Genomic DNA, 15,960 nt, shown 5'->3' with positions numbered 1-15,960 from the left:
CAGTCCTAATGCTGAGGAGTGTGCGATTCCCACCCTCCTGCCCTACAGTCACTATCAGATGTGCTATCGCCCCTCTATACTCTGATACACCCTGTGTCATCTCTCCCCTGTGAAGACTATGCTATCCTCACTCTGTCCACTGCTATACTGAGAGGAGAAAACGGTACAGTAGAGATGCTGCAGGGAAGGCGTGAGGTGGAGAGGTGCAGTAATGAGGGTGGTTGTAGTCATCGTGGTGGCTAATCCCTGCTCCAGCACTGTCCTGGGCTGCACAGGCAGTGAATAGAGGGGCACAGCCCTTCTTCCCTTCTGGGCACACCCTGGACTTTTGGGGTCTCCTGCCAGGTGGTGGCTGGGGTGCCCTTGATATTAAGGAATAAGAAGCTGGGTGCAAGGCACGAGAATAGGAGGTAGATGATGATGATCTGGTATAGAGACCACAGACCAGCTGGCTTGGTTATAGCTAAAGCTACTTTCACACTTGCGGCAGTGTGATCCAGCAAGCAGTTCTGTCGTCAGAACTGGCCGCCGGATCCGCCGATCTGGATGTGACTGAAAGTATTTGTGAGCCGCATCTGGCTGCGGATCAGTCTCACAAATGCATTGCAAGAACTGATCCGTCTCTCCGCTTGTCATGCGGACAGACGGATCCATCTTGTATTTTTTTTACTCTTTTACCAGTCTGCGCATGCGTAGACTGGAAGGACGGATCCGACATTCTGGCACTAATACAATCCTATGAGCAAAAATGCCAGATCCGGCATTTAGGCAAGTCTTCATCTTTTTTCGCCGGAGATAAAACCGTAGCACGCTACGTTTTTTTTTTTTGCCTGATCAGTCAAAATGACTGAACTGAAGACATCCTGATGCATCCTGAACAGATTACTCTCCATTCAGAATGCATGGGGATATGCCTGATCAGTTCTTTTCCAGCATTGAGCCCTTTTGACGGAACTCAGTGCTGGAGAATAAAAATACTAGTCTGAAAGTACCCTAAGTAAAGTCTCTCCTTTACTGAATAGAAGATAGAGCTCATAGTACAAATACATGTAGAAGGCACAGTCCTTAGATATTTCACAGGCTTTTCCCAAAAGGCTACAGTATATATAGGAGGTGGCTATGATGGTGGTCCTCCCTGAGTCTCTCTATAGATACTAGCAATCTTCTCAAATGAGCAAAGGCATGCAATTCCTCAATATTTCTCTGCAATGCCCAACCATGAGATGCAGTCTAAGACCATCTCAGTAGTGTGGGGGGCGGGCACCAAAAGCAACAAACCCAGACCACAGGCACTAAAGTCTAAAGCTGTAGGCATGCATTACCTTTGCCGATTCAATGCAAGCACAGCCCTCACCGCCCCTCATGGAGAAGGATCTGTCTAGGCCTGCTTGGCAGCAGCACAAACTAAACAGGTCTTCACTTTAGCTTACTTACTGGTAGACTCCACCAACCAGTTAACTGTTTCTACCCAAACATAGCCTTTTTGGGTTACATAGTATATAGATCAGAATCAGTGTCACAGCAAACATCCTATCAACGTTGACAGTGAACATAATACTATTAACCATTTAGCAGTGAACCTGGTATTAACTCTATAGCAGTTAACCTGGAAGTAATCCTTTAGCAGGGAATCGTTGGGTCACTGCAGAGAGAGCAGACTGCGAATAAAACAACCCTGAGCCAACAGCAGCCAGGAGCTGCACATGCGAAGCAGCATTAATACCATCTATTTAACCCCTTAAGGACACAGCCTTCTTACACCTTAGGACCAGGCCATTTTTTGCAAATCTGACCAGTGTCACTTTAAGTGCTGATAACTTTAAAACACTTTGACTTATCCAGGCCGTTCTGAGATTGTTTTTTTGTCACATATTGTACTTCATGACACTGGTAAAATGAAGTCGAAAAAATTATTGGAAAAATTAGCAAATTTCAAAGTTTTAGTTTCTCTACTTCTGTAATACATAGTAATACCCCTAAAAATTGTGATGACTTTACATTCCCCATATGTCTACTTCATGTTTGAATTATTTTGGGAATTATATTTTATTTTTTGGGGATGTTACAAGGCTTAGAAGTTTAGAAGCAAATCTTGAAATTTTTCAGAAATTTACAAAAACCCAATTTCTAGGGACCACTACAGCTCTGAAGTCACTTTGCGAGGCTTACATAATAGATACCACCCAAAAATGACCCCATACTACACCCCTCAAGGTATTCAAAACTGATTTTACAAACTTTGTTAACCCTTTAGGTGTTGCACAAGAGTTATTGGCAAATGGGGATGACATTTGAGGATTTCATTTTTTTGCCAAATTTTCCATTTTAACCAATTTTTTCCACTAACAAAGCAAGGGTTAACGGCCAAACAAGACTGTATCTTTAATCAAAATTAGGGCGAGCACTCAACACCTGGCACCAGTTAGTTGTGAATAAAATATTTATTAAATCACAATAATAACGCGTATATTAGAAATGTAAACTAAAAACTTCCAATAAAATAAAATACATAACAATTCACATGTATGAGAAACTGTTACTAAAATCCGAAGTCACTGGTATAAATATACTCAATCTGGGCAGTTAATGACAAAATTGCATATCAAATTTCCATGTGCACTTTAAAATAGTTCATAAATATCGCTCCAAGGTTGGTGATGAGCGAATAAGTCAGGTCGTGCAAATGTAGCCAATCTGAGTAGTTAGTAACAAAAAGTGCGCCTCAATTTTCATGCGCAACTCAGAACAGTTCACGGATATCACTCCAATGATAATAATAAGCGGGCGAATAAAGCCGTTCCTGTGTGAACACGTACTCTGGTATCTTAAGTAACGATGGTTTAATCAAGTACCATGTAGACTTAGCAGGATACAAATGTGATGTTCCTACCTTCCACTCCGAACCATACGAACGCTTCTGTGAGCGTGTTGAACAATAGCTTGTAGCTGTTGTGATGTGCTGTTCTCTGATCTCGCGGGATTTCGCGGAGTTTCGGAGGAGGTATACGTCCTGAATGATACACAAGATTCTGTGCTCGGCGTCTCGATAGTTCAAATTCTTCTGCTTATATTAATATTTGCATGGCCATGCATAGATTGCGGAGATTTCTTTCACAGGTGTGTGCCCAGACGCGTTTCGGGAACTCTATCCCTTCGTCAGTGGTACACCAACACCTGTGTTTCTCCGCTTTTTATGTCCAAAGATTGCACCAAATCCTGGATAACTGGAATGACTTTCAACTCGGAAGAAAACGCATGCGTTTCTTTATATGTGTTTTTGGTGCGTTTTTTTTCGCATACATGCGTTTTTCATATTATAGATTCCTTTTAGCATTTTCTATACTTTGCAAAAAACCAATTTGAAAGGTTGCATATTTGAAAGGTTGCATATGCAAGATATTGTCATTTTTCTGGATAAGTGACATATAATACTGCAATAGTAATATTTGTGCTAAAACTTCAATAATAAAAATAAAATTACTATATATAGATACTGTTTCTTCATTTTTTCTTAATACATATATTGATCTAAAACCCGTCAATCATTTAAATATCCAATTTTAACAATTTAAGATAATGGATAAATGAAAATAATGGTATACCATATATGTAATTTACATAAATAATGTTCATAAAATATAAAATACACTTTAAAATATAAAAATATATATAAAAGACTTTTGAGCGAGAAAAATATTAAAATAATTTATATTGGGACAAAAATGCACATTTCATTCAGACTATACAGATGTTGAATATAGATCTCGACTGATAGGGTGTACGACTGGGGGCCCGCAGCCGAGTCCACGACTCAGTGTCGATAAACGGCCTGACTGAGTCGCAAGAGTCGGACTGGGGGCACCCAGTCTACAAGAATCCAAAAATCTCTAGTTCAGCATTCAAGCCCATTGGCAGCAGAGATCCAAATTGATAAATATGTTTGGATTCTGTCCTAGACATCTGTTTGATGTAATTTCCACCACGCCAGTGTCTGTCTACCTTTTCCAATGCCATGAATACCAGGCCTGTGGGATCTTTATTATGTACATCTTTATAATGTTTTGATAGACAATGCTTGTCATATCTAGTAGGGATGAGCGAACTCGAACTGTATAGTTCGGGTTCGTACCGAATTTTGGGGTGTCCGTGACACGGACCCGAACCCGGACATTTTCGTAAAAGTCCGGGTTCGGGTTCGGTGTTCGTCGCTTTCTTCGCGCTTTTGTGACGCTTTCTTGGCGCTTTTTGAAAGGCTGCAAAGCAGCCAATCAACAAGCGTCATACTACTTGCCCCAAGAGGCCATCACAGCCATGCCTACTATTGGCATGGCTGTGATTGGCCAGAGCACCATGTGACCCAGCCTCTATTTAAGCTGGAGTCACATAGCGCCGCCCGTCACTCTGCTCTGATTAGCGTAGGGAGAGGTTGCGGCTGCGACAGTAGGGCGAGATTAGGCAGATTAACTCCTCCAAAGGACTTGATTAACTGATCGATCTGCAGCTGTGGATCATTGAGCTGCTGATCCTCAATTGCTCACTGTTTTTAGGCTGCACAGACCGTTTGTCAGTCTCATTTTTCTGGGGTGATCGGCGGCCATTTTGTGTCTTGTGGTGCGCCAGCACAAGCTGCGACCAAGTGCATTTAACCCTCAATGGTGTGGTTGTTTTTTGGCTAAAGCCTACATCAGGGTGAAGCTGTGACACCAAGTGCATTTAACCAGCAATAGTCTGTTCATTTTTTGGCCATATACAAAATCAGGGGCAAGCTGCGCCTGTCACCAAGTGCATTTAACCCTCAATGGTGTGGTTGTTTTTTGGCTAAAGCCTACATCAGGGTGAAGCTGTCACACCAAGTGCATTTAACCAGCAATAGTCTGTTCATTTTTTGGCCATATACAAAATCAGGGGCAAGCTGCGCCTGTCACCAAGTGCATTTAACCCTCAATGGTGTGGTTGTTTTTTGGCTAAAGCCTACATCAGGGTGAAGCTGTCACACCAAGTGCATTTAACCAGCAATAGTCTGTTCATTTTTTGGCCATATACTAAATCAGGGGCAAGCTGCGCCTGTCACCAAGTGCATTTAACCCTCAATGGTGTGGTTGTTTTTTGGCTAAAGCCTACATCAGGGTGAAGCTGTCACACCAAGTGCATTTAACCAGCAATAGTCTGTTCATTTTTTGGCCATATCCCAGTCTAATTCTGTCACTAAATCCATACCGGTCACCCAGCGCCTAAATACTAGGCCTCAAATTTATATCCAGCTAAATCTGTCCCTAGTGCTGTAGCTGGGCGAGTTATTTAGTGTCCGTTCAAGCACATTTCTTGTTCTGGGTTGAAATACAATTCCCAATTTAGCAATTTCATAATTTAGTGGTTCCTGCTATATCAGAGCTCTTTGAAATCTATCCCAAAAAGGGTATATAATATTGAAGGTGCACATAGGGTCATTCAGAGTAACTTCACACACACCCGCTACTGTGTATTTCCAAGTCTAATTCTGTCACTAAATCCATACCGGTGACCCAGCGCCTAAATACTAGGCCTCAAATTTAATTCCCTCTAAATCTCTCGTTACCCACCGCTGTACTGTTGTTGCTGGGCAAGATATTTAGTGTCCGTCAAAGCACATTTTTTGTTCTGGGTTGAAGTACAATTCCCAATTTAGCAATTTCATAATTTAGTGGTTTCTGCTATATCAGAGCTATTTGAAATCTATCCCAAAAAGGGTATATAATATTGAAGGTGCACATAGGGTCATTCAGAATAACTTCACACACACCCGCTACTGTGTATTTCCAAGTCTAATTCTGTCACTAAACCCATACCTGTCACCCAGCGCCTAAATACTAGGCCTCAAATTTAAATCCCTCTAAATCTCTCGTTACCGTTGTCCTGTTGTAGCTGGGAAAGTTATTTAGTGCCCGTCAAAGCACATTTTTTGTTCTGGGTTGAAGTACAATTCCCAATTTAGCAATTTCATAATTTAGTGGTTCCTGCTATATCAGAGCTATTTGAAATCTATCCCAAAAAGGGTATATAATATTGAAGGTGCACATAGGGTCATTCAGAATAACTTCACACACACCCGCTACTGTGTATTTCCAAGTCTAATTCTGTCACTAAATCCATACCGGTGACCCAGCGCCTAAATACTAGGCCTCAAATTTAATTCCCTCTAAATCTCTCGTTACCCACCGGTGTACTGTTGTTGCTGGGCAAGATATTTAGTGTCCGTCAAAGCACATTTTTTGTTCTGGGTTGAAGTACAATTCCCAATTTAGCAATTTCATAATTTAGTGGTTTCTGCTATATCAGAGCTATTTGAAATCTATCCCAAAAAGGGTATATAATATTGAAGGTGCACATAGGGTCATTCAGAATAACTTCACACACACCCGCTACTGTGTATTTCCAAGTCTAATTCTGTCACTAAACCCATACCTGTCACCCAGCGCCTAAATACTAGGCCTCAAATTTAAATCCCTCTAAATCTCTCGTTACCGTTGTCCTGTTGTAGCTGGGAAAGTTATTTAGTGCCCGTCAAAGCACATTTTTTGTTCTGGGTTGAAGTACAATTCCCAATTTAGCAATTTCATAATTTAGTGGTTCCTGCTATATCAGAGCTATTTGAAATCTATCCCAAAAAGGGTATATAATATTGAAGGTGCACATAGGGTCATTCAGAATAACTTCACACACACCCGCTACTGTGTATTTCCAAGTCTAATTCTGTCACTAAATCCATACCGGTGACCCAGCGCCTAAATACTAGGCCTCAAATTTAATTCCCTCTAAATCTCTCGTTACCCACCGGTGTACTGTTGTTGCTGGGCAAGATATTTAGTGTCCGTCAAAGCACATTTTTTGTTCTGGGTTGAAGTACAATTCCCAATTTAGCAATTTCATAATTTAGTGGTTTCTGCTATATCAGAGCTATTTGAAATCTATCCCAAAAAGGGTATATAATATTGAAGGTGCACATAGGGTCATTCAGAATAACTTCACACACACCCGCTACTGTGTATTTCCAAGTCTAATTCTGTCACTAAACCCATACCTGTCACCCAGCGCCTAAATACTAGGCCTCAAATTTAAATCCCTCTAAATCTCTCGTTACCGTTGTCCTGTTGTAGCTGGGAAAGTTATTTAGTGCCCGTCAAAGCACATTTTTTGTTCTGGGTTGAAGTACAATTCCCAATTTAGCAATTTCATAATTTAGTGGTTCCTGCTATATCAGAGCTATTTGAAATCTATCCCAAAAAGGGTATATAATATTGAAGGTGCACATAGGGTCATTCAGAATAACTTCACACACACCCGCTACTGTGTATTTCCAAGTCTAATTCTGTCACTAAATCCATACCGGTGACCCAGCGCCTAAATACTAGGCCTCAAATTTAATTCCCTCTAAATCTCTCGTTACCCACCGCTGTACTGTTGTTGCTGGGCAAGATATTTAGTGTCCGTCAAAGCACATTTTTTGTTCTGGGTTGAAGTACAATTCCCAATTTAGCAATTTCATAATTTAGTGGTTTCTGCTATATCAGAGCTATTTGAAATCTATCCCTAAAAGGGTATATAATATTGAAGGTGCACATAGGGTCATTCAGAATAACTTCACACACACCCGCTACTGTGTATTTCCAAGTCTAATTCTGTCACTAAACCCATACCTGTCACCCAGCGCCTAAATACTAGGCCTCAAATTTATATCCAGCTAAATCTGTCCCTAGTGCTGTAGCTGGGCGAGTTATTTAGTGTCCGTTCAAGCACATTTCTTGTTCTGGGTTGAAATACAATTCCCAATTTAGCAATTTCATAATTTAGTGGTTCCTGCTATATCAGAGCTCTTTGAAATCTATCCCAAAAGGGTATATAATATTGAAGGTGCACATAGGGTCATTCAGAGTAACTTCACACACACCCGCTACTGTGTATTTCCAAGTCTAATTCTGTCACTAAATCCATACCGGTGACCCAGCGCCTAAATACTAGGCCTCAAATTTAATTCCCTCTAAATCTCTCGTTACCCACCGCTGTACTGTTGTTGCTGGGCAAGATATTTAGTGTCCGTCAAAGCACATTTTTTGTTCTGGGTTGAAGTACAATTCCCAATTTAGCAATTTCATAATTTAGTGGTTTCTGCTATATCAGAGCTATTTGAAATCTATCCCTAAAAGGGTATATAATATTGAAGGTGCACATAGGGTCATTCAGAATAACTTCACACACACCCGCTACTGTGTATTTCCAAGTCTAATTCTGTCACTAAACCCATACCTGTCACCCAGCGCCTAAATACTAGGCCTCAAATTTAAATCCCTCTAAATCTCTCGTTACCGTTGTCCTGTTGTAGCTGGGAAAGTTATTTAGTGCCCGTCAAAGCACATTTTTTGTTCTGGGTTGAAGTACAATTCCCAATTTAGCAATTTCATAATTTAGTGGTTCCTGCTATATCAGAGCTATTTGAAATCTATCCCAAAAAGGGTATATAATATTGAAGGTGCACATTGGGTCATTCAGAATAACTTCACACACACGCTTCTGTGCATTTCCAAGTCTAATTCTGTCACTAAATCCATACCGGTGACCCAGCGCCTAAATACTAGGCCTCAAATTTAATTCCCTCTAAATCTCTCGTTACCCACCGCTGTACTGTTGTTGCTGGGCAAGATATTTAGTGTCCGTCAAAGCACATTTTTTGTTCTGGGTTGAAGTACAATTCCCAATTTAGCAATTTCATAATTTAGTGGTTTCTGCTATATCAGAGCTATTTGAAATCTATCCCTAAAAGGGTATATAATATTGAAGGTGCACATAGGGTCATTCAGAATAACTTCACACACACCCGCTACTGTGTATTTCCAAGTCTAATTCTGTCACTAAATCCATACCGGTGACCCAGCGCCTAAATACTAGGCCTCAAATTTAATTCCCTCTAAATCTCTCGTTACCCACCGTTGTACTGTTGTTGCTGGGCAAGATATTTAGTGTCCGTCAAAGCACATTTTTTGTTCTGGGTTGAAGTACAATTCCCAATTTAGCAATTTCATAATTTAGTGGTTTCTGCTATATCAGAGCTATTTGAAATCTATCCCTAAAAGGGTATATAATATTCAAGGTGCACATTGGGTCATTCAGAATAACTTCACACACACACGCTTCTGTGCATTTCCAAGTCTAATTCTGTCACTAAATCCATACCGGTCACCCAGCGCCTAAATACTAGGCCTCAAATTTATATCCCGCTGAATTTGAATACAATACATTGGGCCAAATAATATATTTGTTGTTGTGGTGAACCATAACAATGAGAAAAACATCTAGTAAGGGACGCGGACGTGGACATGGTCGTGGTGGTGTTAGTGGACCCTCTGGTGCTGGGAGAGGACGTGGCCGTTCTGCCACATCCACACGTCCTAGTGTACCAACTACTTCAGGTCCCAGTAGCCGCCAGAATTTACAGCGATATATGGTGGGGCCCAATGCCGTTCTAAGGATGGTAAGGCCTGAGCAGGTACAGGCATTAGTCAATTGGGTGGCCGACAGTGGATCCAGCACGTTCACATTATCTCCCACCCAGTCTTCTGCAGAAAGCGCACAGATGGCGCCTGAAAACCAACCCCATCAGTCTGTCACATCACCCCCATGCATACCAGGGAAACTGTCTCAGCCTCAAGTTATGCAGCAGTCTCTTATGCTGTTTGAAGACTCCGCTGGCAGGGTTTCCCAAGGGCATCCACCTAGCCCTTCCCCAGCGGTGAAAGACATAGAATGCACTGACGCACAACCACTTATGTTTCCTGATGATGAGGACATGGGAATACCACCTCAGCATGTCTCTGATGATGACGAAACACAGGTGCCAACTGCTGCGTCTTTCTGCAGTGTGCAGACTGAACAGGAGGTCAGGGATCAAGACTGGGTGGAAGACGATGCAGGGGACGATGAGGTCCTAGACCCCACATGGAATGAAGGTCGTGCCACTGACTTTCACAGTTCGGAGGAAGAGGCAGTGGTGAGACCGAGCCAACAGCGTAGCAAAAGAGGGAGCAGTGGGCAAAAGCAGAACACCCGCCGCCAAGAGACTCCGCCTGCTACTGACCGCCGCCATCTGGGACCGAGCACCCCAAAGGCAGCTTCAAGGAGTTCCCTGGCATGGCACTTCTTCAAACAATGTGCTGACGACAAGACCCGAGTGGTTTGCACGCTGTGCCATCAGAGCCTGAAGCGAGGCATTAACGTTCTGAACCTGAGCACAACCTGCATGACCAGGCACCTGCATGCAAAGCATGAACTGCAGTGGAGTAAACACCTTAAAACCAAGGAAGTCACTCAGGCTCCCCCTGCTACCTCTTCTGCTGCTGCCGCCTCGGCCTATTCTGCTGCTGCCGCCTCGGCCTCTTCCTCCGCCTCTGGAGGAACGTTGGCACCTGCCGCCCAGCAAACAGGGGATGTACCACCAACACCACCACCACCACCTCCGTCACCAAGCGTCTCAACCATGTCACACGCCAGCGTTCAGCTCTCCATCTCACAAACATTTGATAGAAAGCGTAAATTCCCACCTAGCCACCCTCGATCCCTGGCCCTGAATGCCAGCATTTCTAAACTACTGGCCTATGAAATGCTGTCATTTAGGCTGGTGGACACAGACAGCTTCAAACAGCTCATGTCGCTTGCTGTCCCACAGTATGTTGTTCCCAGCCGGCACTACTTCTCCAAGAGAGCCGTGCCTTCCCTGCACAACCAAGTATCCGATAAAATCAAGTGTGCACTGCGCAACGCCATCTGTAGCAAGGTCCACCTAACCACAGATACGTGGACCAGTAAGCACGGCCAGGGACGCTATATCTCCCTAACTGCACACTGGGTAAATGTAGTGGCAGCTGGGCCCCAGGCGGAGAGCTGTTTGGCGCACGTCCTTCCGCCGCCAAGGATCGCAGGGCAACATTCTTTGCCTCCTGTTGCCACCTCCTCCTTCTCGGCTTCCTCCTCCTCTTCTTCCACCTGCTCATCCAGTCAGCCACACACCTTCACCACCAACTTCAGCACAGCCCGGGGTAAACGTCAGCAGGCCATTCTGAAACTCATATGTTTGGGGGACAGGCCCCACACCGCACAGGAGTTGTGGCGGGGTATAGAACAACAGACCGACGAGTGGTTGCTGCCGGTGAGCCTCAAGCCCGGCCTGGTGGTGTGTGATAATGGGCGAAATCTCGTTGCAGCTCTGGGACTAGCCAATTTGACGCACATCCCTTGCTTGGCGCATGTGCTGAATTTGGTGGTGCAGAAGTTCATTCACAACTACCCCGACATGTCAGAGCTGCTGCATAAAGTGCGGGCCGTCTGTTCGCGCTTCCGGCGTTCACATCCTGCTGCTGCTCGCCTGTCTGCGCTACAGCGTAACTTCGGCCTTCCCGCTCACCGCCTCATATGCGACGTGCCCACCAGGTGGAACTCCACCTTGCACATGCTGGACAGACTGTGCGAGCAGCAGCAGGCCATAGTGGAGTTTCAGCTGCAGCACGCACGGGTCAGTCGCACTACAGAACAGCACCACTTCACCACCAATGACTGGGCCTCCATGCGAGACCTGTGTGCCCTGTTGCGCTGTTTCGAGTACTCCACCAACATGGCCAGTGGCGATGACACCGTTATCAGCGTTACAATACCACTTCTATGTCTCCTTGAGAAAACACTTAGGGCGATGATGGAACAGGAGGTGGCCCAGGAGGAGGAGGAGGAGGATGAGGAAGAGGGGTCATTTTTAGCACTTTCAGGCCAGTCTCTTCGAAGTGACTCAGAGGGAGGTTTTTTGCAACAGCAGAGGCCAGGTACAAATGTGGCCAGCCAGGGCCCACTACTGGAGGACGAGGAGGACGAGGATGAGGAGGAGGTGGAGGAGGATGAGGATGAAGCATGGTCACAGCGGGGTGGCACCCAACGCAGCTCGGGTCCATCACTGGTGCGTGGCTGGGGGGAAAGGCAGGACGATGACGATACGCCTCCCACAGAGGACAGCTTGTCCTTACCCCTGGGCAGCCTGGCACACATGAGCGACTACATGCTGCAGTGCCTGCGCAACGACAGCAGAGTTGCCCACATTTTAACCTGTGCGGACTACTGGGTTGCCACCCTGCTGGATCCACGCTACAAAGACAATGTGCCCACCTTACTTCCTGCACTGGAGCGTGATAGGAAGATGCGCGAGTACAAGCGCACGTTGGTAGACGCGCTACTGAGAGCATTCCCAAATGTCACAGGGGAACAAGTGGAAGCCCAAGGCCAAGGCAGAGGAGGAGCAAGAGGTCGCCAAGGCAGCTGTGTCACGGCCAGCTCCTCTGAGGGCAGGGTTAGCATGGCAGAGATGTGGAAAACTTTTGTCAACACGCCACAGCTAACTGCACCACCACCTGATACGCAACGTGTTAGCAGGAGGCAACATTTACTAACATGGTGGAACAGTACGTGTGCACACCCCTCCACGTACTGACTGATGGTTCGGCCCCATTCAACTTCTGGGTCTCTAAATTGTCCACGTGGCCAGAGCTAGCCTTTTATGCCTTGGAGGTGCTGGCCTGCCCGGCAGCCAGCGTTTTGTCTGAACGTGTATTCAGCACGGCAGGGGGCGTCATTACAGACAAACGCAGCCGCCTGTCTACAGCCAATGTGGACAAGCTGACGTTCATAAAAATGAACCAGGCATGGATCCCACAGGACCTGTCCGTCCCTTGTCCAGATTAGACATTAACTACCTCCCCATAACCATATATTATTGGACTCCAGGGCACTTCCTCATTCAATCCTATTTTTATTTTCATTTTACCATTATATTGCGATGCTACCCAAAGTTGAATGAACCTCTCCTCTGCCTGTGTGCTAGGCCTAAATATATGCCAATGGACTGTTGCAGTGGTGGCTGACATGAAGCCTGATTCTCTGCTATGACATGCAGACTAATTCTCTGCTGACATGAAGCCAGATTGTCTGTTACGGGACCTCTCTCCTCTGCCTGGGTGCTGGGCCTAAATTTATGACAATGGACTGTTGCAGTGGTGGCTGACGTGAAGCCTGATTCTCTGCTATGACATGCAGACTGATTCTCTGCTGTCATGAAGCCAGATTGTCTGTTACGGGACCTTTCTCCTCTACCTGGGTTCTGGGCCTAAATTTATGAAAATTGACTCTTACAGTGGTGGGTGACGTGAAGCCTGATTCTCTGCTATGATATGAAGACTGATTCTCTGCTGACATGAAGCCAGATTGTCTGTTACGGGACCTTTCTCCTCTGCCTGGGTTCTGGGCCTAAATTTATGAAAATTGACTCTTACAGTGGTGGGTGACGTGAAGCCTGATTCTCTGCTATGATATGAAGACTGATTCTCTGCTGACATGAAGCCAGATTGTCTGTTACGGGACCTTTCTCCTCTGCCTGGGTTCTGGGCCTAAATTTATGAAAATTGACTCTTACAGTGGTGGGTGACGTGAAGCCTGATTCTCTGCTATGATATGAAGACTGATTCTCTGCTGACATGAAGCCAGATTGTCTGTTACGGGACCTTTCTCCTCTGCCTGGGTTCTGGGCCTAAATTTATGAAAATTGACTCTTACAGTGGTGGGTGACGTGAAGCCTGATTCTCTGCTATGATATGAAGACTGATTCTCTGCTGACATGAAGCCAGATTGTCTGTTACGGGACCTTTCTCCTCTGCCTGGGTTCTGGGCCTAAATTTATGAAATTTGACTCTTACAGTGGTGGGTGACGTGAAGCCTGATTCTCTGCTATGATATGAAGACTGATTCTCTGCTGACATGAAGCCAGATTGTCTGTTACGGGACCTTTCTCCTCTGCCTGGGTTCTGGGCCTAAATTATGAAAATTGACTCTTACAGTGGTGGGTGACGTGAAGCCTGATTCTCTGCTATGATATGAAGACTGATTCTCTGCTGACATGAAGCCAGATTGTCTGTTACGGGACCTCTCTCCTCTGCCTGGGTGCTGGGCCTAAATATATGCCAATGGACTGTTGCAGTGGTGGCTGACGTGAAGCCTCATTCTCTGCTATGACATGCAGACTAATTCTCTGCTGACATGAAGACAGATTCTCTGTTACGGGACCTCTCTCCTCTGCCTGGGTGCCGGGGCCTAAATATCTGAGAATGGACTGTTCCAGTGGTGGCTGACGTGAAGCCTCATTCTCTGCTATGACATGCAGACTAATTCTCTGCTGACATGAAGACAGATTCTCTGTTACGGGACCTCCCTCCTCTGCCTGGGTGCTGGGCCTAAATATATGCCAATGGACTGTTGCAGTGGTGGCTGACGTGAAGCCTCATTCTCTGCTATGACATGCAGACTAATTCTCTGCTGACATGAAGACAGATTCTCTGTTACGGGACCTCCCTCCTCTGCCTGGGTGCTGGGCCTAAATATATGCCAATGGACTGTTGCAGTGGTGGCTGACGTGAAGCCTCATTCTCTGCTATGACATGCAGACTGATTCTCTGCTGACATGAAGCCAGATTCTCTGTTACGGGACCTCTCTCCTCTGCCTGTGTGTGTGCTGGGCCTAAATATATGCCAATGGACTGTTGCAGTGGTGGCTGACGTGAAGCCTCATTCTCTGCTATGACATGCAGACTGATTCTCTGCTGACATGAAGCCAGATTCTCTGTTACGGGACCTCTCTCCTCTGCCTGTGTGTGTGCTGGGCCTAAATATATGCCAATGGACTGTTGCAGTGGTGGCTGACGTGAAGCCTCATTCTCTGCTATGACATGCAGACTAATTCTCTGCTGACATGAAGACAGATTCTCTGTTACGGGACCTCCCTCCTCTGCCTGGGTGCTGGGCCTAAATATATGCCAATGGACTGTTGCAGTGGTGGCTGACGTGAAGCCTCATTCTCTGCTATGACATGCAGACTGATTCTCTGCTGACATGAAGCCAGATTCTCTGTTACGGGACCTCTCTCCTCTGCCTGTGTGTGTGCTGGGCCTAAATATATGCCAATGGACTGTTGCAGTGGTGGCTGACGTGAAGCCTCATTCTCTGCTATGACATGCAGACTGATTCTCTGCTGACATGAAGCCAGATTCTCTGTTACGGGACCTCTCTCCTCTGCCTGTGTGTGTGCTGGGCCTAAATATATGCCAATGGACTGTTGCAGTGGTGGCTGACGTGAAGCCTCATTCTCTGCTATGACATGCAGACTAATTCTCTGCTGACATGAAGACAGATTCTCTGTTACGGGACCTCCCTCCTCTGCCTGGGTGCTGGGCCTAAATATATGCCAATGGACTGTTGCAGTGGTGGCTGACGTGAAGCCTCATTCTCTGCTATGACATGCAGACTAATTCTCTGCTGACATGAAGACAGATTCTCTGTTACGGGACCTCTCTCCTCTGCCTGGGTGCCGGGGCCTAAATATCTGAGAATGGACTGTTCCAGTGGTGGGTGACGGGAAGCCAGATTCTCTGCTATGGAACCTCTCTCCAATTGATTTTGGTTAATTTTTATTTATTTAATTTTTATTTTAATTCATTTCCCTATCCACATTTGTTTGCAGGGGATTTACCTACATGTTGCTGCCTTTTGCAGCCCTCTAGCTCTTTCCTGGGCTGTTTTACAGCCTTTTTAGTGCCGAAAAGTTCGGGTCCCCATTGACTTCAATGGGGTTCGGGTTCGGGACGAAGTTCGGATCGGGTTCGGATCCCGAACCCGAACATTTCCGGGATGTTCGGCCGAACTTCTCGAACCCGAACATCCAGGTGTTCGCTCAACTCTAATATCTAGGGATGAGCGAACCCGAACTGTATAGTTCGGGTTCGTACCGAATTTTGGGGTGTCCGTGACACGGACCCGAACCCGGACATTTTCGTAAAAGTCCGGGTTCGGGTTCGGTGTTCGTCGCTTTCTTCGCGCTTTTGTGACGCTTTCTTGGCGCTTTTTGAAAGG

At 45.5% G+C, this 15,960-nt stretch overlaps 1 protein-coding gene across 1 annotated transcript in view; it reads right to left on the bottom strand.

Annotated features, from left to right (window-relative positions):
• Positions 1-15,960, bottom strand: part of LOC122934592 (glypican-5-like) — a 257,402-nt gene that overhangs the window by 191,274 nt on the left and 50,168 nt on the right. The window lies entirely within an intron of this gene.

Source organism: Bufo gargarizans, chromosome 4, assembly GCF_014858855.1.
Source record: "Bufo gargarizans isolate SCDJY-AF-19 chromosome 4, ASM1485885v1, whole genome shotgun sequence".
NCBI classification, from domain to species: domain Eukaryota; kingdom Metazoa; phylum Chordata; class Amphibia; order Anura; family Bufonidae; genus Bufo; species Bufo gargarizans.
Note: the sequence above shows the minus strand (reverse complement) of the source record. Positions and strands in the feature narration are given on the sequence as shown.